The following is a 22871-nucleotide window of genomic DNA, read 5'->3' as shown; positions in this document are numbered from 1 at the left end:
CCCCCTGCCCCCAATGCTACTGAACAAAATTGCTGGGCATGGAACCCAAGAATCTCTAGATGTAAAATGCTGCCTAGGTGATTCTTATGATCATTTCAGTTTGACCAACAGTCTTAAACCATTCCGGCTTTTGGCAGAAAGAGAACAACTATTTCAGTATCTTTCAGTGCATTAATCAAAGGAGTGTCTCTCAGGTTATTTCCTGGACCGTATCATGTGTCGCTGTTGGCTGCAGCTGCTTAGGGCTTTGCCATTTAACTATTTCATGCCTGTTAGGTTTGGGCACGTTTGTGCATGACTGTGATGGAGGCGCTTCACACTTCTGAAGCTTATTTGCAGAAATACTGTCTGTTGGAAATCAAACGATGCTGCAGTGGGAAAACAAATCACTCCAACACGATGGATCAGATCTTTGAGACACTGCTACAAGTGTTAAATAAGTTGTTGAAGACATGCCAAGTAGCGAATGAGAAAACAGTTGCTGGTTTGAGAAATATTTTGGAAGTGTCTGGTAATTCAAATTTAGCAGGGAAGGTAATTTTACTTATTGAACAAAAGTGATTTATAAATAATCCTGGAAAATTAAGCAGCTGGACTAGCGCAGGACTTGCATATGTTATGATTTTTAAATGATTCCAAAGCTGACCTAAAATAAATCTGAGCAATTTGAAATAATTTTATTTACCAGTGGAACCTCACTCCCTCACTTGCTTACAAGAACTTCATGTGTTTGCTTAGTTTCTGCATAAAGTGGATTATCATTCTACTGAAATACTCTTTATTTTCTCTGTAAAAAAGGACCACGTCTGACATTTAGGCATCTGAAGTCTCTTACACAACTTACTAATTTATTTTATTTTTTAAGTGTTTATTTATTTTGAGAAAGAGAGCATGAGCAGAGGAGGGGGGAGAGAGAGAGAGAGAATCCCAAGCAGGCTGCATGTTCATTTCAGAGCCTGACACGGGGCTTAATCTCATGACTGTTGAGATCATGACCTGAACCGTTAGCAAGAGTCAGAAGCTCAACCGACTGCACCACCCAGGAGTCCCTAAACTTTCTTCAGATAAACAAACACTAGGTATTGTGAAAGTGACAAAAAGCAAGTTCCTAGAAAGTGATCGTCTTGCTTTCCAACACCACAGCCATGGGGATAGTTACTTGATTTAAGATCATGAGCCCTCTGAATTTCCGGAACTTGTTCAAAGGAAAAGTGTAGAAAATCCGTCTTGAGCCATGAGACAGCAACACTGGAGGAGTGTGTTTGGTATAGTGAAGCTGAAGTAGGAGTTTAAAAAGAACTGTCACAAAAGTAGAATTAGAATTGAGAAGATAATTTGGGGGGCTTCTGGAAACTGCAAAAGGAAGTAATAAATTGATTCCTTATTCTCTGGTCACTCAAGAAGGGGAAATAGATAATTTAAAAAAATTCGTAGTTTTAACTTTTTGGCTACAATAATATTTTTCTGCTAATAAAGACAGCATTTTGGCTAGTGCTTCAAGAACTTCAAGTTGCAAACCTTAAGAATGTGTGAAAGGGGTCTGTATAAAATTGAAGGCAAAGTGAAGAGTCCTTGGAGAGCAATTGTCATGCCTCTTCGTCGTATATTCTCCCTAGGCCTCTAGAGTTTTCAGTGTTTGTTGCACAATAAATATGTCTTAAAGGAATAAACAATGTGAGTAGAAGTATGCTCTTTTGTGCATCATCTCCCCTGAGTTCTGAGTTGTTTTGAAGTGATCTAACATTTTTATTTAACATGAAATTTATTCTAGTACTTATAGTACATACATATATATGTATATATAGTATTTATATTTGAAGTTGATGCTTCTTTTCCAGAATATGAAACATGGTACATAGGGAGGAAGAATAAACTTGCAGTGTCTAAGTCACTTCCTATTGAAACTTCCTCCTTTCCTGTGAGGCTCACAAGATCACATGGCTAAAATCTTTTATTGCTTTTCCATTTTAGTTTAATTGCTGCACTGAAATGGTTTGTGAATTCTTTTGGGAAATTCTTAGACTCGTACATACCTTTGTTTAAACATGCGTAATATAAAGGACTTCAATAATGTTTAGGTGTCCAGGGACACGGTGCTGGAGGAGGAGTCAATATATCTGTGTACAAAAGTAGTATGGGTTGGTAAGTATTTAGTTTTCCTAATGAATTGTCTGGAAGCTGTTTTGATGATAGAAACCAGCAGATGGGGTCTTTTCTCAACAGGGGAAAAACAAAAGATACCTCTTTAACCTTTAGTCGGTGTTAGGTATTTAGTCTTGGTGCTATGTATTTAGACATCGATATTTTTTGTTGGCATGGAGAGCTTTTGAATTAGTACATTATGTATATTTTTGTATTGTAATTGGAATCAGGAAAAGGTAAATTGATGAAAGCTTTGGGTTACCACCCTATTGATAATGTACAAAACCCCCATATTGATCATTAGTACTGCTTTTAAAAAGGCACATATTTCACCCAGGATGTGGCTAAAGTGGCTACATGGCTGTAAGACATATTTTACTCTCCATCTTCTGTTTTCCATTTGTTGGAAGAAAAATTAATCAGTACGGCAACTTGGGACATAGTATCTTCCAATTTCTAGAAGTAAAACATTAAAAAATATATTAAAATCATATAAAATGTAGATTGAATATATATAAAGTCATGTAGCAAAGAAAATGATTATATTAAGTATGTTAGTCTATCTTTATGCAAGAATTTATAGTTTAAGTTAATATTTGTTATAAATTTTTTCAGAGCTCATTACTATGGTCTGAGGAAAATGAAGAAATGAGATACCTATTTCTTTAAAAAATTTTTTTTTAATGTTTATTCATCTTTGAGAGACAGAGAGAGACAGAGCATGAGCGGGGAAGGGGAAGAGAGAGGGAGACACAGAATCTGAAGCAGGCTTCAGGCTCTGAGCTGTTATTACAGAGCCTGACATGAGGCTCGAACTCACGAGATGCGGGATCATGACCTGAGCCGAAGTCGGAGGCTCATCCAACTGAGCCACCCAGGCACCCCAGATACCTATTTCTTAATACAATTGGAAGAGACTTCAACAATGAACCTAAGTTATTTTTTTTGTTTTTGTTTTTGTTTTTATTTATTTATTTTTTTAAGCATTACTGTATTTTTTTAAGCATAAGGACATTGAAGAGCTGATCATTACCGACCTAGAATTTGTTCCCTTTCTTTGAAGTTAACGTTCCAGAGTAGATAGGAAGGCTTTGGTAGGTCTCCCTTGTCATGAAGTTAAGAAGAAACTTTTCAGTTAAAAAAAAAAAAAAAGAAAAAAAGCAGAGCAGGTATTGCTTTAAAGTATAAGTGAGCACTTAATATCAACTGAGAAATGTATGTTATGATTTATCAGAATGTGTCTGCTACCATTGTATGTTTTAATCTCTGGTCGTTAATTTTTGATTTTTAAAAACTATTTGCCACACCTACAATATTGGCTGTGGTTTGTGCCTATAAATTACATGCTCAATAAATTTAATGGTGAAATCTGATTACTCCTATGAATCAAGTTTTGTTCAGAGATGGCTTTTGTTTTAGGAAGCTGTACTTGACCACACGTAGCACTGTGTGCAAAATAAATGGACTGATTCTGGGGCAGTGTAGACATAGTGCGATTTCTGGATAAATTGGTAAGCACTGGTTCCAGAAGTCTTATTCCCATTTGATTAGAAAACTTCAGGTGTCCTGTTTGAGTATTGTTCTCTGTATTATAGCTCTGTGGGTTGACAATAGACAGGAAGGACCTAGGCACAAGCCATGATTATGGATTAAAAAAAAAATGTATGGAGTTGACTACTTGGCTCCGTCGATGAAGCATCTGACTCTTGATCTCAGCTCAGTTCTTGTTGTCAGGGTTGTGAGTTTAAGCCCCATGTTGGGCTCTGGGCTGGACATGGAGCCTAATTAAAAATTAAAAAAAAAATGTATGAGCTAGGTGGGTGATGGGCATTAAGGAAGGCACTTGTTGGGATGAACATTGGGTGTTTTGGGTAAGTGATGAATCTACTCCTGAAACCAATACTATATGGAATGTTAACTAAGTTGAATTTAAATAAATAAGTAAATAAAATGTATGCGACAAAGAAAGCATAATGAAGCAGAGTGTTTATTGTCTGTGTTTACTTTGCTACCACTCATACCCACCCTTGTAGGGAAATTTATAATGTTTATAACATATGTTTTTTGCCCTTGTCATGTCATTTGCTGCTTCTAATCTCCATATTGCCCACTGGGTGTTATGTTCTTTTAAAACAGGAATTGAAAACCCAAGCTAAAAGGAATAACCAACATGGCAGCATGCCAAGTGCTGAATGCTGCATTAGGCTGCTGCAAACGAAGACATTTTAATAAGTAAAAGATAGCAGCAAGACTGCCAGTACTCCTTTGCCAGAAAAGCCAGAGGGTAGGTGAAGAGTATAGGAAGGAGGTTTAAAAGTATTCGATAGAAATTAAATTGGGAGACACATGAGACAATTCTAAGTGGTCTCCTGGGGATATGAAGAAATTAAAGCAATTAAACAATCTGGTAACACAGAGTACAAACCAAATAGGATCTCTCGCATTCTCTTTTTTATAACTTCACATTAGATGGTAGTTTATGTCTTCCAAGGTTATACTCATGCACTGTTGAGGCAGTCTCTTAGTGGCAGTGCTCTGGTTAATGATCTGCCTCCATATGCTCTGTCCATCGCTCCCTTTATTTAATACCTCCCTTTATAACTCACTCCCTCATCCATTCTGTACACTAATTCCAGATTAATTTTGTCTTACCAAATGTGATACATTCTACTGGTTGTCTATTCAATAGCCAGTGCTCCCCACCCCCTGCTTTTTTTTTTTTTTTTTTAACTAATAGACCCATAGTTGAGCAACAGTAAAATGCCCAATGTCTAAATCATGACAGGTCAGGTCTAATATTGGTGGCCTGTTCTCCTTTGCCAACGTTCAGTCTAGGGTGGGTGTGTAGCCACGTTTTGGCCAGAGAGATGTAGTCACACTTGGGCTGGGAACTTTGGGACTGTATTTTCTTCCTTGAGAAGGAGAATGCTGCATAAAGGGGAGTTGGTTATTATGATGCATAAGGATAGGAAGCCGTGAGACAGATGTCACCATATCAAGGTTCAGAGAGTAGAAGGATGTTAACAGCTTAAGGTTTGGAAATGCCTCCATCTGGACTCTCATGTAAGAATAGTTAAGAGTGTGACGCTTAACCCACTGAACCACCCAGGCACTCCCAGATATTTATATCTCTGTTGTTCTTTGTCTCTTCCTGTATATTGAAGTTGCCATATTGGTCACTTTTCTTCAGTTTGAATAACATGAATTTGCTTCATGTTTTTTTTTTTTATCTAAAAATTTTTTTCTTATCACATTCATATTTGAAGCATATTTTCACTTGATATAAATTTCTGGGTTGACAAGTTTTTTTTTAACTATTAAGATTATGTTCTTTTTGGTCTGCACTGCCTGATTAGAAATCAGTCATCACTTGGGAGCACCTGGTTGGCTCAGTTGGTTAAGCATCTGACTCTTGATTTTGTCTCATGGTTCGTGAGTTCGAGTCCCAAGTTGGGTTCTGTGCTGAGGGTGCAGAGACTGCTTTGGATTTTCTCTCTCCCTCTCCCTCTGCCCCTCCTCTCTTCTCTCTCTCTCTCTTCCTCTCAAAAATAAATAAGTAAACATTAAAAAAAGTCAATTGTCATTTGTTTCATTGCTCTTGCATGTGTTGTTTTTCTTGCTGCTCTCAAGATTTTACCTTGATTTATCATTTTCAGCTGTTAGAAGGTAACATATCCAAATGTGTTTTATTTCTATACATTCTTTCTGAGATTTGCTGGCCTTCCTGGATCTTGGTATTTATTTATTTATTTATTTACCAAATTATGGTGAGTTTGAGCCCTCATTTCTTCAAGCATTTTTTCTTTTCCCTTGTCCTTCTATCTGGGACCATTTATATATATATATATATATATATATATATATATATATATATATATTTAATGTTTTATACTTATATTTCTATTTTACCATTTATGTTTATGTTTTACCACTTAATTTTGACTCATGCATCTTTGAGTCTCTATTTTTTTCTTTTTCTTCTGTTGTTTCCAAGCTGTTGTTAACCCATTCACTCACCCCCTTTTGCTTTTAAAATATTTTACTTTTCAGGGTGCCTGGGTGGCTCAGTTGGTTAAGCATCTGACTTCGGCTCAGGTCATATCTCACGGTCCATGAATTCGAGCCCCGTGTCGGGCTCTGTGCTGACAGCTCAGAGCCTGGAGCCTGCTTCAGATTCTGTGTCTCCCTCTCTCTGCCCCTCCCCTGCTCACACTCTGTCTGTCTCTCTCTCTCTCTCAAAAATAAATAAACATTAAAAAAAATTCAAATATTTTACTTTTCAGGTTCATCTGTTTATTTATTATGAACACACATTCATTTAAGTCTCTGGACATATGTAAATACATACACACCTCATCTACTGATTCCAACATCTAGGCTTTCTTGTGGTCAGTTTCTGTTGCCTTTCTCTGGGAAGTGCTTAGTTTCATTCTTGCAAGCATCCCCTTACTGGTAACCATGCTTATAAAAAGCTATGTTAGAGTGAGTCTGTATTACCTATTATTCTAGGATCAGTAAGTGACTTCCTGGGAGTCAGGCAAAGTACCAAGTGTTCAGCAGAGACTTTCCGTTCTTGCTGGACCTCTGTGTCTCCTAGACAGCACAGGTGCTAAAATGTCCAGCTAGCTTACGGCTAGCATCTGTTCTCTTCCAGACCTTCCAGAGTCTCACTCACAATACACACAGCATAGTATTTGACCAGCAAAGTAAGAGGAACTCCATGTAGATTCTGGGAGTTGTCTTCTATTCACCTCCCTTTTGTTTTCTATTCTAATCCACAACCTCCAGTCAGTTTAATGATTTATATCGCCTATCTGTATTTCCTCAGTTTAGAAAGACTATCGTGGTCTGTTTGTCCCTGGCTTTCCTGTGTTCTAGAAAGTGCCTGTACACACTAAGCCACGAATGTTGTGGATCTTACTCCATGTATTCCCAGACTCTCAAAACCTGCAATTCTTTGTCCCTTTTGTCCACTTTTGGCAAACAATTGCCTCATTAAACTTTCTGTTTTATTTTTGAAGAGCTAGGCTAGTACTGGTCATACCATCATGGCTAGGACCAATGTCAAATTATATTGTCATGATTCTACATAGGCTACAAAGCTTTGGGGAAACCCTAAATAATTTTATTTCTTAAAATCTAGGCTCCTTCCTTTAATTATCTTTCTCTATGTGTTTAACATAGAGATATAAAACAATAATTTATTAATGAGAACGTGATCTAATAGCATCTTATATGCTATTTGAGTATGACATAAAGTTTTTCCAAGTTAAACATGGATGACCCACATTTGGGTTCTGGAATCACTCTCTATGTGTATTTTAGGGGAATAGATTATGTTAATACCATAACTATACTACTATTGTTAGAAAGACAAATATGTCTGTGCTTGTTGAGTGCATCTTTAGGGCATAATAAACAGAGAGCCTGGGTGACTCAGGTAATTAAGCGTCTGATTCTTGATTTTGGCTCAGGTCATGATTTCATGGTTTCATGGGGTCAAGCCCATGTCAGGCTCCGTGCTGAGTGTGAAGCATGGTTGGGATTCTCTCTCTATATATATACTCTTCTCTCCTCTCTCAAAATAAATAACATTAAAAACAAAACAAAACAAAAAAAACAGGTAATAAACTAGATCAGACAAAAATGTGTGTGAATATATATGTAAACATGTGTGCATGTGTACTTGGACATACCTAGTTCTAACTGTATAAGCGCTAATAAAGATTTCTTTCTGCTTACCAAATTTAAATATGCCCATGTCCTTGCCTGCCCACTAGTAAAATATCTCTCCTTCTTGCATCATATCTTCCCTGCTTCACCTCAGGTACATGATCATTTATTTGAACTTTCGAGGTCCAAATTGTGTAGTAGTATGCACACCTTATACTTCTTTACATATTAATGTATAACTAATAACAGTTGATTTTTAGAACAGAGGATATTACTTAAACATGTCTGCTCTTCTCCTTTATCTCTACCCATTCTGTATCATCCTAATAATCTTGGCTTGGTTCTCAACAACTTTTAATAGTGACTTTTCACCTGGAAATTGAATTTATGACCTGAATCCTATTAAGAAGTTATGCTGGTAAATTATAGCAGTCATATTGTTAGCTGTTTTTTATTTTTCCACTTTTCGATATTCTATTACTTTTTGGCCACAATTGTGCTTAAGAACTCTAGCTGTCAAGAAATATTTTATGAATTCTATACTAAATTCCTCCTGGGACATTTTAAATCTTTGCACATATAATCCAAAATCTCATTATTATGAACATCATTCAGCTTATTTAAGTACTGAACAAAATGGTCTTAAATGAACTCAGTCTTCATCCTTTTTAAAAGAGCTATGAGCAAGCATTAAAAGAACCCTGAAGAGAAACACAGTGACTAATTCAATAAAATCCATCACATCCAGAAATCCTTGCAACCAGGAATTCAAAGCACATTTTTATTATTAAGCTTCATTCCTTTAAAAATAGCAAACTATGAAAGCTGAGTCTCTAGAGACTGAAGGCTTCAGTTGGAATTCTGGTGCTGTCACTTATCTCCTGTCAATACTGGGCAAGTTACTTAACATCTCTGCACCTCATTTTCTACATGTTAAAGATGAGAACAACAATGTACCTATCTCCTTGGATTATTCTGAGGGTGAAATGGATAATAAATGTAAAATAAGTTGAGAAAAATCCCGGTAACTTCATAAACATGTAATAGATTCAAATTATTAACAAGCATGGGTTATGGACACATTTAATAATTATTATTTACTGACCCATCCTAAATATATTATTAACTATCTTTATATCTTTAGGCACATGTCTGGCTCCCCAAAATAGTTTCTTATATATGAAACACTAAGTCGAGCGTTTTCTAGGTTATATAATCCTTATAATGCTGTATTTTATTTTTTGCATAAAAATAACCAGAATTCAAGGAGTTTAAATATGTTCAGTTTCCTCTTCTGGTAATGCAAAAGTAGTTATTTTTTACCAGTAGTTCCGAAGTGGGGCAATAGTCTCCCAAGGGGATATTTGGCAATGTCTGGAGACATTTTTGGTCGTCAGAACTGGGGAAGTGATACTGGCGCCCAGTGGATAGAGGTGGGCAAGCTGCTGCCATCCTGTAGTGCATCCGACTGTCCTCCACAATGAAGTGTCTGACCCAAAATGTCAAGAGTGCCGAGATTGAGAAACTCTGTTTTAGACTAAATCTACTGAGAAAAATCTGCACACACGTTTAAAAAAAATGTTTAGAAGTGAGAAAGCTATCTAGGAAGCAAGAATTTCTGGATTAGAGCACTGACCCCTCAGCCCAGCAGGAGAGGCCAGGTGCTATAGCAGTGTGCGCTTGGGAGCCGAAATGTGCCTGCACTGCCTGGGAGCTGATGGAGACCGAGGGTACTACCAGGAACAGCCAGAGCTGGTGGTGGCCATGTATTTCATGGGAATTCCAAGAGCCAAGGGCACTCTACAACTAGCAAAGCACCAGGCCCACTCTGGGTCCTGGGAACTCATTTATGACACCAGCCAAGAGCTGCTTCCCTACCTCCAAAGTAGGGCACTGGGGACAGGGGCTGGAAGGCTTCTGCCCCCACCTAGAGCTCTACTCTCAATTTGCTGCCAACATGTAGAGGTCCTGGACCACCCTGCAAGAACAACTTAGAGAAAAATGTTTCTGGAGATTTGTGCAACTTCAGGAAGTCAGCCCTGAATCTGTGAGCCTTCATCTTCAGGACCTGCTCCCTCAGCCTCTGCAGAGGCTCCAGCAGCAGGAGATTCTTGTCATGGCTTTGGCTGAAAACACAGATCCCAATAGCCCTGACCACCAAGGGACTCACCAGGGTTGCCTGGCTCACTGAAACTGTGCAGAAAATCCACAGCTTTGGTCAGAAACAGAAGAATGAGCAGCACCTCTAGTTTGGCCAGTGACTGCCAGGAAGAGGGGCTTACCTCAGGTGGCTGGTTCGTACTCCATGCTTGGCTGTTGATAGTGCCTCCCATGGGGAACTTTGCTGAAATGTTCTTCCTCTTCTCTCATGTGCTCCTCATGTCCAAATTTCGACACCCCACTGCACCTGCTGCAGAGTAGCACCTTTGCCTGCCATGCCCTCTACCCCATGGCCCTGCGTCAATGCCACAGGGTCTTTGGCCACTCAGGAGGTCCTTGTGGTAGACTGCTCAGCCTGTCCTTTCCCCCATGAGAAGTTACTGCTTATGTCCACAGACCAGGAGAGCTGTTGTTCTGGCACCACAGTTTTACTTGGGCCATCAGTGGCCAGAAGAACTAGAGAAATCACAAATTCCAGGGTACTTGAGGGATAGGTCAGAGTCAGGAGTACAAATAAATCCTCACTACTAAACAAAACACAGAACCCTTGATGGTTTCAGAAGGGTCATTTTGTGTTTGCTTGGAACCATGCCATGCAAACTCATTTGACCAGCCCTGAAGAATCAGGAAACCAGGGCACCTGGGTGGCTCAGTTGGTTAAGCATTCGACTTCGGCTCAGGTCATGATCTCATGGTTGGTGAGTTTAAGCCCCACATTGGGCTCTATACTGCCAGTGTGGAGCTGGATTTGGATCCTCTGTTTCCCTGTCTCTCTGCCCCATTAAGGCATGCACATTCTCTCTCTATGAAAAATCAACGATTGGAAAAAAAAAGAATCAGGAAACCAAATTTGACCCAATTGAACCTCTGCTGAACCAGCCCCTCCAATACAAATGAGGGGATTTGGGACTGATAGCTCGGTAGTATGTCTGTGGCTGGTTGTTTATCAAGATTGCAGCTTTGTAACTGGATGTTTTATGTTGTATGCAGTTTCTACAATCTATCTTCCCACTGGATTTTAGTAAAGTGTTTTTCTTTAAAAAAAAAAAGAATTTTCTGAATTAAAATATTGAAAAAGGGCATAGAGTAGATAGTCTGGTATCAGGAGTCATTGTTGACTTTTAAGCGAGGGTTGGCAAACTGTTACCTGTTCTAGTTTGCTGAATTTTTGTGTGGCTTTCAAGTACTCTTGAGCAGATTGGCGCTGTGAGCCATAGAGACCAGGCTAAGACATCTTCCTCCACTCCTCGCTTCATTCCCAGCCCTGCCTCCCCAGCCAATAACTGTGGGTTGCCATTGTCCATGGCTCATGTTGGTCTTGACTTAAAAGTTGAGAACTCTGCTTTTGGCAACTGCCAGGAACCTAGAACCTGAGCTCCATGAATTGGCTCCACTCTGGCCAGCTACTCAAGTGGACATGGCTTGGCTGTCTAAGGGGAGAATGGGGTTCTCAATTTCAGGGAGGCAGAGATGAATACTGACTTTTGGGCCCTTGCAGCTTATTCTCCCTGTGTAGTCCACCAGGAAGTCACTTTTCATCTGGAGAATGCCTCTTCTATATGGTAGTTGGGCCTAAAGTGTGCTAACAACCCGGGATGGCCCTCCCTAGGAATCAGGACAGGGTAGGGGATTTCTTTCTTGTTATATATTTACCTATACAATATACTCAAGTTCTACTCTTGGTCTTCAAAGTCTGAAATGTATTACTATCTAGCCATTTACAGATAAAGGTTACTGATTTCTTCTCTAAGGCACTTAAATGGCTGTTTTCATAGAATTATCAGTAGATGACAGGCTGAGAAGCAGAGCAGAACTTTGAGCAGCTTCAAGGAGGTTAGAAGACAACAAATTGAATTTAGACAGAGCCAAGGAGGAGTTGTCTTGGTAAATGCCACAGTTTTCTGAAGGAGATTCCATAAGGCTCTGTCCTAGGATTAAGTCTAATCAGAAACTATGCTAATGGTCCCCAGTGTTACAGGTCTCTGGCCTGCATGGCAGAAAGCAGTGTAAATCTTGGCCAGCAAGAACATCTTCCATCGTCTGAAAAATATGTCTATAATTTTTGTATACACTGTTCAATACTACATCAAAAACAATCAGGTGTTCAGAAACAGAGATGATCAAAAGCCCAGGAGCAAAACGTGACTATAGAAACATGCAAAGGGAATCCAGATCATCAAATTATCAGGTGTAATGGTAAAATAATTATGATTAAAAATATAAGGAATTAAAGACAAGTTGGGTGACTTTGGCAGAAAACTGAATATAATAAAATATTAGAATAAAAAATATAAATGATAACTAAAAATATAAAGAATAACTCAAAGGAGGGGTTAAGCACAAATTTCATGTGTCTGTGATTTCTAGGTTTGTTGCTACTCATGGATTTATCTTCTGGTTAAAGGCATCATTTTTCTTCTTTGTTCTGGTAATTTTTGTTTATATGTAACATTATCAGTCTTACTTTGTTGAGCTTCTAGATTTTTTTTTTTTTCGTATTTTAATGACTTTTTCGGTGTTGTTTCTGCTAGCAGTTAATTTGCTTGCATATCAGTGCCTTTTCAGGGTTGTTTTAAAGCTTCTTTATGAAGGATCTAAAATACCATTTAACTGGGGCTATATTAGATTTACATATGCAGTGTGGTTCCTAAAGCTCTCTTGTAAATGCCTGAGTGTTCAGCAGGGTCCTTCCTAATCCTTTGCATTATTGCTCTTGTACTTTTTCAGAGCCCTTTGCATGCTTTCATAGGTAGGCTTTTCCCAGTATGTGCTCTTGGCTTGGTCACTTAGAGCCTTGCCCTACAGAAGTACAGCTTCATATTCAACTCAAATCTCTCTCAACAGATTGATTTATCTTTGTTCAAAGATGATGTGCTTCTTTATGTAGAGTATCTGAAAGAACTGGTGAAACTACAGGAACCAGTAAGTGATTACAGCAAAGCTTTAGGATATAAGGTTAATATACAAAAGTCAACTCTTGTATTACATACTAGCAAGGAACAAGTGGAATTTGAAACTAAAACCACAATACCACTTCCAAACCACAATGCCCCCAAAATGAAATTCTTAGGTATGAATCTAACAAAAAGTACAAGATTCTATATGAGGAGAAATACAAAACTCTTAAAAATGATATCAAAGAACAAATAAAGAATCCATTTTGATGGGTAGGAAGACTCAGTGTTGTAAAGATGTCAGTTTTTCCCTACTTAATCAATAGATTCAATACAGTCCCAATTAAAATCCCAGGAAGTTATTTTTTGGATCTCAAGAAACTGGTTATAAAGTTTATATGGGAGAGCATCCATAAAAAATCCAGAATAGTCAACATAATATGGAATGAGAAGAACAAAGCTGCAGGAGTGACACTATAAGATTTATTAGATAGCTACAGTCATTGAGACAGTATTGTGTTGATGAAAGAATAGACAAATAGATCACAGAACAGAGAGCCTAGAAGTAGACCCACATAATAGATGGTCACTAATTTTTTTTTTACATCTTTTTAAACTAAGCTTTTAATTTTAATCCCAGTATAGTTAACACAGTGTTATATTAGTTTCAGGTGTACAATATAGTGACTCAACAATTCTCTACATTACTCAGTGCTCATCATGATAAGTGTCCTCTTAACCCCTTTCACCTATTTCACCCATCCCCCTTATTCACCTGCTTTCTGGTAACCATCGGTTTGTTCTCTGTAGTTAAGATTCTGTTTCCTGGTTTGCCTTTTTCTGTCTTCCCCCTGCCCCTTTACTTGTTTGTTTTATTTCTTAAATTCCACCTATGACTAGAGGGATTGGGTGGCTCAGCTGGTAAAGCGTCTGACTTTTGGTTTCACCTTAGGTCATGATCTCGTAGGTTGGTGAGTTCGAGCCCCACCTCAGGCTCTGCTCTGCCAAGGGGCAGACTCTTTTTGGGATTTTTCTCTCTCTCCCTCTCTCTCTGCTTCTCCCCTTCCCTCCCCTTTCTCAAAAAAAAAAAAAAAAAGAAACAAAAACCCAACATTCCACATATAAGTGAAATCATATGATATTTATCTTTCTCTGACTTATTTTGCTTAGCATGATTCTCTCTAGCTCCATCCACATTGTTGCAAATGGCAAGGTTTCATTCTTTTTAATGGCTGATGTTGTGTATATATACACCACATCTTCTTTATCCATTCATCTTTCAACAGATACTTGGGTGGTTTCCATAATTTGGCTGTTCTAAATAATGCTGCTGTAAACAGGGGGGTGCATGTGTTTTGAATTAGTGTTTTTGTATTCTTTGGATAAACACCCAGTAGTGCAATTAGTGGATCATAGGGTAGTTTTATTTTTAACTTTATGAGGAATCTTCATACTGCTTTCTAGAGTAGCTGCTCCAGTTTGCATTTTCACCAACAGTGCACAAGGGTTCCTTTTTCTCCACATCCTTGTGAGCATGTGTTCTTTCTTGTGTTTTTTATTTTAGCCATTTTTACAGGTATGAGGTAATATCTCGCTGTAGTTTTGATTTTGCATTTCACTGATGATGACTGATTTTGAGCATCTTTTCATGTGTCTCTTGGCCATCTTCATGTCATCTTTGGAGAAATAGCCATTCATGTTGTGTTCATTTTTTTGGATCATTGGTTTTTTGGGTGTTGAGTTGCAGAAGTTCTTTATATATTTTGGATACTAACCCTTTATTGGTTAAGTCTTTTACAAATATTTTCTCCCATTCCATGTGTTGCCTTTTAGTTTTGTTGATTGTTTACTTCTCTATGCATAAGCTTTTTATTTTGTGTAGTTCCAGCAGTTCAATTTTGCTTTTATTTTCCTTGCCTCAGGAGACCTATCTAGAAAAATGTTGCTACAGCCAGTGTCAGAGAAATTACTGCCTGTGATCTCTTCTAGGATTTTTATGGTTTCAGGTTACTCATTTAGGTCTTCGATCCATTTTGAGGTGTTTTTTTTGTTTTTGTTTTTTTTAATGTGAGTGTATAGTGTAAGAATGTGGTCCGGTTTCATTCTTTTGCCTGAAGCTGTCCAGTTTTCCCAGCACCATTTGTTGAAAAGACTGTCTTTTCCCATTGGATATTCTTTCCAGCTTTGTCGAAGATTAATTGATAATATACTTGGGGGTTTATTTCTGGGTTTTCTATTCTGTTCTTTGGATCAGTATGTCTGTGTGCTAGTACCATACTGTTTTGATTACTGTAGCTTTGTAATATAACTTGAAGTCCAGAATTGTGTACTTCCAGTTTTATTTTTCTTTTTCAAGTTGTCTTTGGCTAGTGGGGGTCTTTTGTGGTTCCATGCAAAGTTTAGAATTTTTTGTACTAGTTCTGTGAAAAATGCTGTTGGTATTTTGATAGGCATTGCTTAAATCTGTAGATTGCTGCAGGTAGTATAGACATTTTAATGATATTTGTTCTTCCAATCCATGAGCATGGAATGTCTGTCCATTACTTTGTGTTGTCTTCAATTGCTTTTATCAGTGTTTTATATTTTTCAGAGTACAGATCTTTCATCTCTTTGCTTAAGTGTATTCCTAGGTATTTTATTTTTTGTGCAATTGTAAATGGGAGTGATGGTTAACTATTATTTGACAAAGGAAAAAAAGGCAATACAATGGAGTAAAGACAGTCTTTTCAACAAACGATGCTGGAACAACTGGACAACCACATGCCAAAAAATGAATCTGGACACAAACCTTATACCCTTCACAAAAAATTAACTGAATTACAGTTATATTTATATATTTACAGATATAACTATAAAACACAAAACTGTGGGGAGCCTGGGATCTCGGTCAGTTAAGCATCTGACTCTTGATTTCGGCTCATGTCAAGATCTCACTGTTTATGAGATTGAGCCCCATGTCAGCTGTCAGCGAAGAGCCTGCTTGGGATTGTCTCTCTTCCTGTCTCTGCCTCTCCCCAACTTGTGTCTTCTCTTGCTCTCTCTCTCTCTTTTTAAGTTTATTTATTTATTTTGAGAGAGACAGAGATAGTGTGAGTCGGGGAGGGGCATAGAGAGGGGGATAGAGAGGATCCCAAGCAGGCTCTGGGTTGCCAGCCCAGAGCACGATGTGGGACTCGAACTCAGGAACCATGATGTCATGACCTGAGCCAAGATCAAGACAGGCGCTTAACCCACTGAGCCACCCAGACACCCTGTCTCTTGCTTTCTCTCTTAAAAATAAATAAATAAACATTAATTAACCCCCATAAAGCTATGAAACTCTTAAAAGGTAACATAGGAGAAAACCTAAATGTCCATGGTTATGGTCATGACTTTTTATATGTCACTGAAGACATAATCCATGAAATAAATAGCTGATAAGCTGGGCGCCATTAAAATGAAAAAGTCTGCTCTATGAATGGCAATTTCAAGAGAATAAGACAACAAGAATGGTAGAATTGTAGAAATAGAAATGGTAGAATGATAGAAAATATTTGCAAAAGATATATTTGATGAATGCTATTATTTAAAATACACGAAGAATTCTTAACACTGAACAAAAAGAAAACAACATGATTAAAAGAGAAGCTAAAGATCATAACAACCATCTCACCAAAGAAGATACACAGATGGCAATCTACGGCCATATCGCCCAGAACCTGCCTACTCTCATCTCACATCATCTCGGAAGGTAAGCAGGGTTGGGCCTGGTTAGTACTTGAGTGGGAGAAGATATACAGATGGCAAAAAAGCATATGAAAAGATGTTCCATGTGATATATCATCAGGGAAATGCAAATTAAAGATACCATTATATACCTTTCAGAATGGCTTCCATCTCGTACACTGATAACACCAAATGCTGGTGAGGATGTGCAGCACCAGGAATGCTCATTCACTGCTCATTGGAATGCAAAGTGGTAAAGCCACTTTGGAAGACAGCTGGCAGTTTCTTAGCAAACTAAACATATTCTTACCATATGATAGAGTATTCACATTCGTTGGTATTTACCCAAAGGAATTGAAACCTTATATCCACACTAAAAACCTGCACGTGGATGTTAATAGCACTTATATTCATGACTGCCAAAACTTGGAAGCAACAAAGATGTCCTTCAGTAGGTGAATTGATAAAGCAGATATCCAGGCAATGGGATACTTTCCAGCACTAAAAGGAAATGAGTTATCTAGCTATGAAGAGATAAGGGGATACCTTAAGTGCATATTACAGAATGAAAGAAGCTAAGCTGAAAAGGCTATATGCTGTATAATTTCAACTAAATGACATGACATTCTGGAAAATACAGAATATGGATACAGTAAAAAGATAAGTGGTTCCCACAGTTTGGTGAATGGTGAGGGCTGGGCGAGATGAAGAGCTAGGGCACAGGGGATTTTTAGAGCAGTGAAAATACTATGTATGATACCACAATAATGGATATATGTCATTATACATTTGTCCCAGGCCCATAGAATATATTCCACCAAGAGTGAACTGGCTTTGGATGATTATGATGTGTCAATGTAGGCTCATCATTTCTAACAAATGTACCACTTCAGGGATATTGATTATGGGGGGTGCTATATATGTGTGGGGACAGAGGATTCAGGGAAAAATCTCTGTATCTTCCCCTCAATTTTTCTTTTTTTTTTTTTAAACTTTTTTTTTTTTTAACGTTTATTTATTTTTGAGACAGAGAGACAGAGCATAAACGGGGGAGGGGCAGAGAGAGAGGGAGACACAGAATCTGAAACAGGCTCCAGGCTCTGAGCTGTCAGCACAGAGCCTGACGCGGGGCTTGAACTCATGGACCGTGAGATTATGACCTGAGCCGAAGTCGGACGCTTAACTGACTGAGCCACCCAGGCGCCCCTTCCCCTCAATTTTTCTATGAAACTTCTACCTCTCTAAAAAAAAAATCTTAATAAAACTTTATTTGTAAAGAAACACAAAGGAAAAAGGTCTTCACATTAAAAAAAAAAAGAAAAAGTGATTTGAACTATTGTTCCAATATGAAAGTAATATGATAGCATTATCTGAATTAATCTGACCCCCCAAACTTAGTATTCCTTTCAGACAGTATATTGACACTTTTGAAAAAAATGAATAAAATTTACTAAGAGAAATACTAATTTAGAAAGATGTACCTTCGTTCATTTAGTATCACTAATGTTCACTTCGTTCACTTCGTTCACTTCGTTCACTTAGTATCCACCAGATACTAAGAAAGCTGTCTAATCATTGTCTAGTCACCTGTGTTGTCTTGGTGTCCTGTCCCCTAACACCCAAAAGACCTGAGGCAAATTGCTTCGTCCCTTTGGATCCCCATTTCCTCAGCTGTATGATGGGAGATAATAAGATACACTGTTAGAAGGTTATTGGAAGTTTGTTGTTATATTTAATCTTTATTGTCTTTAATGTAAAAATCACTGAAGTCAAGATTTTAAGGTTGTTAAAATTTCGCATCTCCCCCTATGTTGTTTGATAAGGTTATGCTTTTTGCTGTATTCTTGGTGCTTATGTGAGGCAGATTCTTTTAACAATCCTAACATGTGTCTATCAGTCATATTTTGGCATCAATTTAGGTTGTCCTCTTACCTTCCCCCACTCTACATGCCTTAGATCTTTTGTCTAGTGAATAACTCCACCCATTTTTTTGAGTAGGTATATATGTATTGCTGTGTAATAAATCACTTTGGAACTTAAAGTGACTTAAAGCTACAACAATATTCCCACAATATTGTACATCAGGTACTTGAACAGGACTCAGCTGGGGATTTGGGAATCTGGAATCATTCACCTGTGTGGTGTCTCATTGCTTTGCCATATGGCCTCTTTACCTTTCTTCTATGGTATGGCCTTGATATGCTTAGAGCATGGTTCAGCTTTTGGACAGAGTTCAAAGATAACCTGACCTTGTGAGAAAGTAATTGTCAATTCCCTGTTTGCATCATGCTTGCTACTGTACCACTGGCCAATGTGCATCCTACATTGTTAGAGTCAGTGTCTGTAGTGGTCTATAAAGGAATGAATGTAAGGATATGTGGTTCATTGCGGTCCACTAGTGAGATAGTCTTTACCATGGCTTTGATGGGAATTAAAAAATGTGGAAGTTGACAGTTTTCATAAATGCCTGCTATGAAGTAATCCAGTAATTCTCAAATTACTGAAATTAGTTCCAAAGACCTCCAAAAATTTAATGGCAGCAGCTTAATATAGATCTAATTCATTGTACTAATTAGAACATGATGTGTTTATGCTACTATTGAGGAAAGTCTTTTCTCATGGAAAACAAAAACAAAAAACGAGTCACCATAGGTGATTATCCTTCTCCTTCCTTAAAGAGTGAGAAGTTCTAGAAAGAATCCTAGGCAGAGAATTCTAGTATTTGTCCTGCTCAATTGATACAGTTGATGGAGAAGTATTTATTTTCTGGGCCTCAGTTTTCTTTTTATAAAATTAGACATTTGGTCTGATGGTCAGTGAATGCTTCCAGCTCCATATTTTCACGTGTTCTTTGGTCTTAGTGGAAATACCTGAGGTAGTTTGAAAAGTTACAGTCTTGCTTAGGCAGTAGTACTGGGAAAGGGTAATTTGTGATTTTCTTTTGCTTTTATGTGAAATGCTTATTGTGTTCTCAATAGTCTTGGCATGAAATAAACTTCTAATGAGAATTAGTTTCACTCAGAGGCAAAACAAGTAGTTCACCTTTTTAATTTTGAGTGTCTGTACTCAGAAAAAGAAAACAGAAAAACTGTTTAAACAAAAAGTCATTCACGTAATCATTCTGTCATCCTTGTATTGATCCTTCAATCTACTGATCTATTTACTGAGTAATTACAGTATTAGAGAATATTCCATAATGAATGTGTGTACAGAGTTATGCTAGGGTCTGAAAATAGATGCATGCAGCAGTTTTAAGAATGTTTTTAAATGTTGTAAATATAATTTGGAATTTAGGCTCTTCAGATCTCTGTCTTAGACCAGACTCCTTTATATGTTTGTGATGTGTGCCCCTGAAGACATTTAAGTTTCTGGGAACCCTAGCTTAAAGTAGTGTTATCTCTCAAAAAATAGTATATTATTAAGAATTTATTTTGTCAGGCTTTATCAGGAAGTAAAGCTGGGCCTCCAGACAAAGGTTTGGAGAGGAGTGTGGCTGTTAGGACCTGGAGGAGCAAAGATGAAGAGCATATTGTATCCTGGGAATCTGGTGGTGAGGTCAGGGAAGGTCAAAGATAAAGCCAACTTTGAATATTTAAGTGATCCTTGACTTCTTATTTTGGTAAACAATTGTCATGTTAGGTAACAGACATGGAAGAATTGTCACTTATTTGAGAGAGGGGAAATTAAAATTGAGGACAGATGTTTGGTGTTTAAAACCAAGGTAATCATTTATCCTGACAACAGGGCCATGGGCCCTGGGGAGTAATTTTATGCTATTGTTATATTAGTGATGACTATGTTATTACCCAAATTGATCCTAATTTTTCTCTTTCTCTCTTATTTAATCCTAATCTTGGACAGTGCTTTTAATTCAGTTGGAATAATGAAAGAATTATATGCAAATGAACAAATCATGTAAGGATAGCTCTGGAAGTCAGGGTGGATTCACTTGGGAGTTATGCGTGTTAGTCATAGGCTGTTATGATAAAAATGCCTTTGTTATCTTACAAAGAGTAAAATAGCAAAACTAAACTCAAGCTCACATAGTATCCTAAAACAGCTTCTAAGAAATGTACACCTTGACTGTATTCCAAGATACGCATTCAGTTCCACTGAAAATTTTTAAAGATTAATACAAAGCACTGAACATTTCCCCAAGATGAGCAATTCAAAGACAGGTAGCCTCATGGCGAATAGTAAAATTATGCCTTAGCAGGGCAATGGTCTCCACTGGCTCCTACTGTCACAGTTCCTTGGTCCTACTAGCTTTTCAAGAAACTGAAAATAGTGGAGACCCAAAAATTACTGGCTCCAAAGTACATAAAGAAAATTTTACATTTAAAATGGTTTCAGGGGCACCCCTATGTCTCATTTGGTTAAGCATCTGACTTTGGCTCACTCACAATCTTGTGTTTCGTGGGTTTGAGCCCTGCGTTGGGCTCTGTGATGACAGCTCAGAGCCTGGAGCCTGCTTCTGATTCTGTGGCTCCCTTTCTCTCTGTCTGTCCCCTACTCATGCTCTGTCTGTCTCTATCTCAAAAATAAATAATAAAAAATGCATAAAAATGTATAAAGTGGATTCATATTGAAGACACACAATGCATAGCAATGGCAACTGATAATAGTTGGTTGCAATAGACAATAAAACCTTGGATTGCAAGTAACTTGTTCTGTGAGTGTTCCGCAAGATGAGCAAACATTTTAAATAAATTTTAAATTGACAAATGAGAGATGTCTTGCAATACGAGTGGTACGTGGTGCTGAACATCATGTGATCACAAGTGACACAATTTACTTTGATATACGAGTGCTTTGGATTACAAGCATGTTTCCGGAATGAATTATTCTTGCAAATCAAGGTTTATTCTATACTCCAGTTTTAAATAGTTATGTAGAAACAGTATTTAGTGAGGATGTGAATGTATTTTGATGTTTGATATTATAGGCAGCACAGGGCATCACAAATAATTGCCTAGAGCCTAAGAAGTTCTTAGAATTTTCTCTCACTCTTTTTCTCTCCATCTTTCTCTGTCTCTATCCCCCTCCTCTATCACCCAGACAATGTCTTCTTTTGTGTCCTCCTTTTTCCATTCTCCCCATTCTCATCCCAGGCATTATAAGATAGATGGAGAGGGCTTTTCCACTCATGAAGAAGAAAATCATTATACATTCCTTGGACCTTTAAGACATAAATATCATGGCCAGGCTTTAAGTGTTCTGCATCCATTAAAGACCCGTGTTATCTGGTTCCTTTTGGTAACCATTCTCTTAATGAGTCAAGTATTTTATTAGAGGACATGTGAGTGAGTAGTGCTGTTGGTTTCTTAATGATATCTACTCATCACTTGTATTTTGGGAAGTATTTTCAGGATATTTTTAACTTTTAAAAACAGAAACACACATGACTGCAAAACCACTGAGAGCTTTTTGGAAATGCCAAAGAAAGTAGATTCTCACATTGTGCTGAAGTTTATTCAGAGAGTAGTTTACATTTTTGTTTCTATACATGCAAATGAGGATAAATCAAATAATTATATTTATAAGAATAAATAATTGGATAAGGTAATCAGTAGAAATTAATTTTACCAGGAGAGCTTTTTATGTTAAGATTCCTTGAGAAGCAATCTAGATGTAGCCATGCAAACTGAGTGCATACTACTCTAAAAGTGACAATTTCTTCTGTGTTCTAAATGATTTCATTATCATGAGAAACATTTCTTCTAAAGTTGGCATTATTTATTGTCAGTCAAATATAGCTAAGGGCAATATAATACACATTTTGAGTTATGGGTCTCTGTTCCTCTGTATCACAATATAAAATTTCTGGCTACCATCATACTTTGTGAATCATCTGTGGCAGGTGTCACTGAAGGTCATTCATAAACCCTATTTTCAAGTGATAGAGTCTCTTCTTTTGAAATGCTACTGAGCTAGATCATCTCTGATAATTTATGTGCTTTAATTAGATCATAAAGTCAGAGAATATGCTACAAAAGAATCTTTGGTTTAATTTTTCTGTTCCTGTCACTTCATTAAATGAAATATTTATTACATTTAAGTAATGTTAATACTTTATTAATTTTCATTAATATTCATTGCACACAGTTTGCTTACAATCGCTAACTAGGGGATCATGTGGTCTTTAAGACTTTTTAATAAACCATATGAGTATATTCAGTTAGAGCATGGTTATCTAATTTTGGAGAAAAAATGGACTTTTTGGTGGAATTTTTAATTTCCCAAGATGCGAAAGAAAAGGGTGTCATTGTATAGTAAGTCAAATAGACCTAAACTGAG

The 22871-nt window shown here is 37.5% G+C and overlaps 1 pseudogene; it reads left to right on the top strand.

Moving 5' to 3' along the window:
* Positions 1 to 294: 294 nt before the first annotated feature.
* On the top strand, positions 295 to 10435 carry LOC109278989 (rho guanine nucleotide exchange factor 39-like; annotated as a pseudogene).
* Positions 10436 to 22871: the final 12436 nt, after the last annotated feature.

This window comes from Panthera pardus, unplaced genomic scaffold (genome assembly GCF_024362965.1).
Source record: "Panthera pardus isolate Hobbes unplaced genomic scaffold, ASM2436296v1 HiC_scaffold_2, whole genome shotgun sequence".
NCBI lineage: Eukaryota > Metazoa > Chordata > Mammalia > Carnivora > Felidae > Panthera > Panthera pardus.
This window is presented reverse-complemented; position numbering and strand designations above follow the sequence as displayed.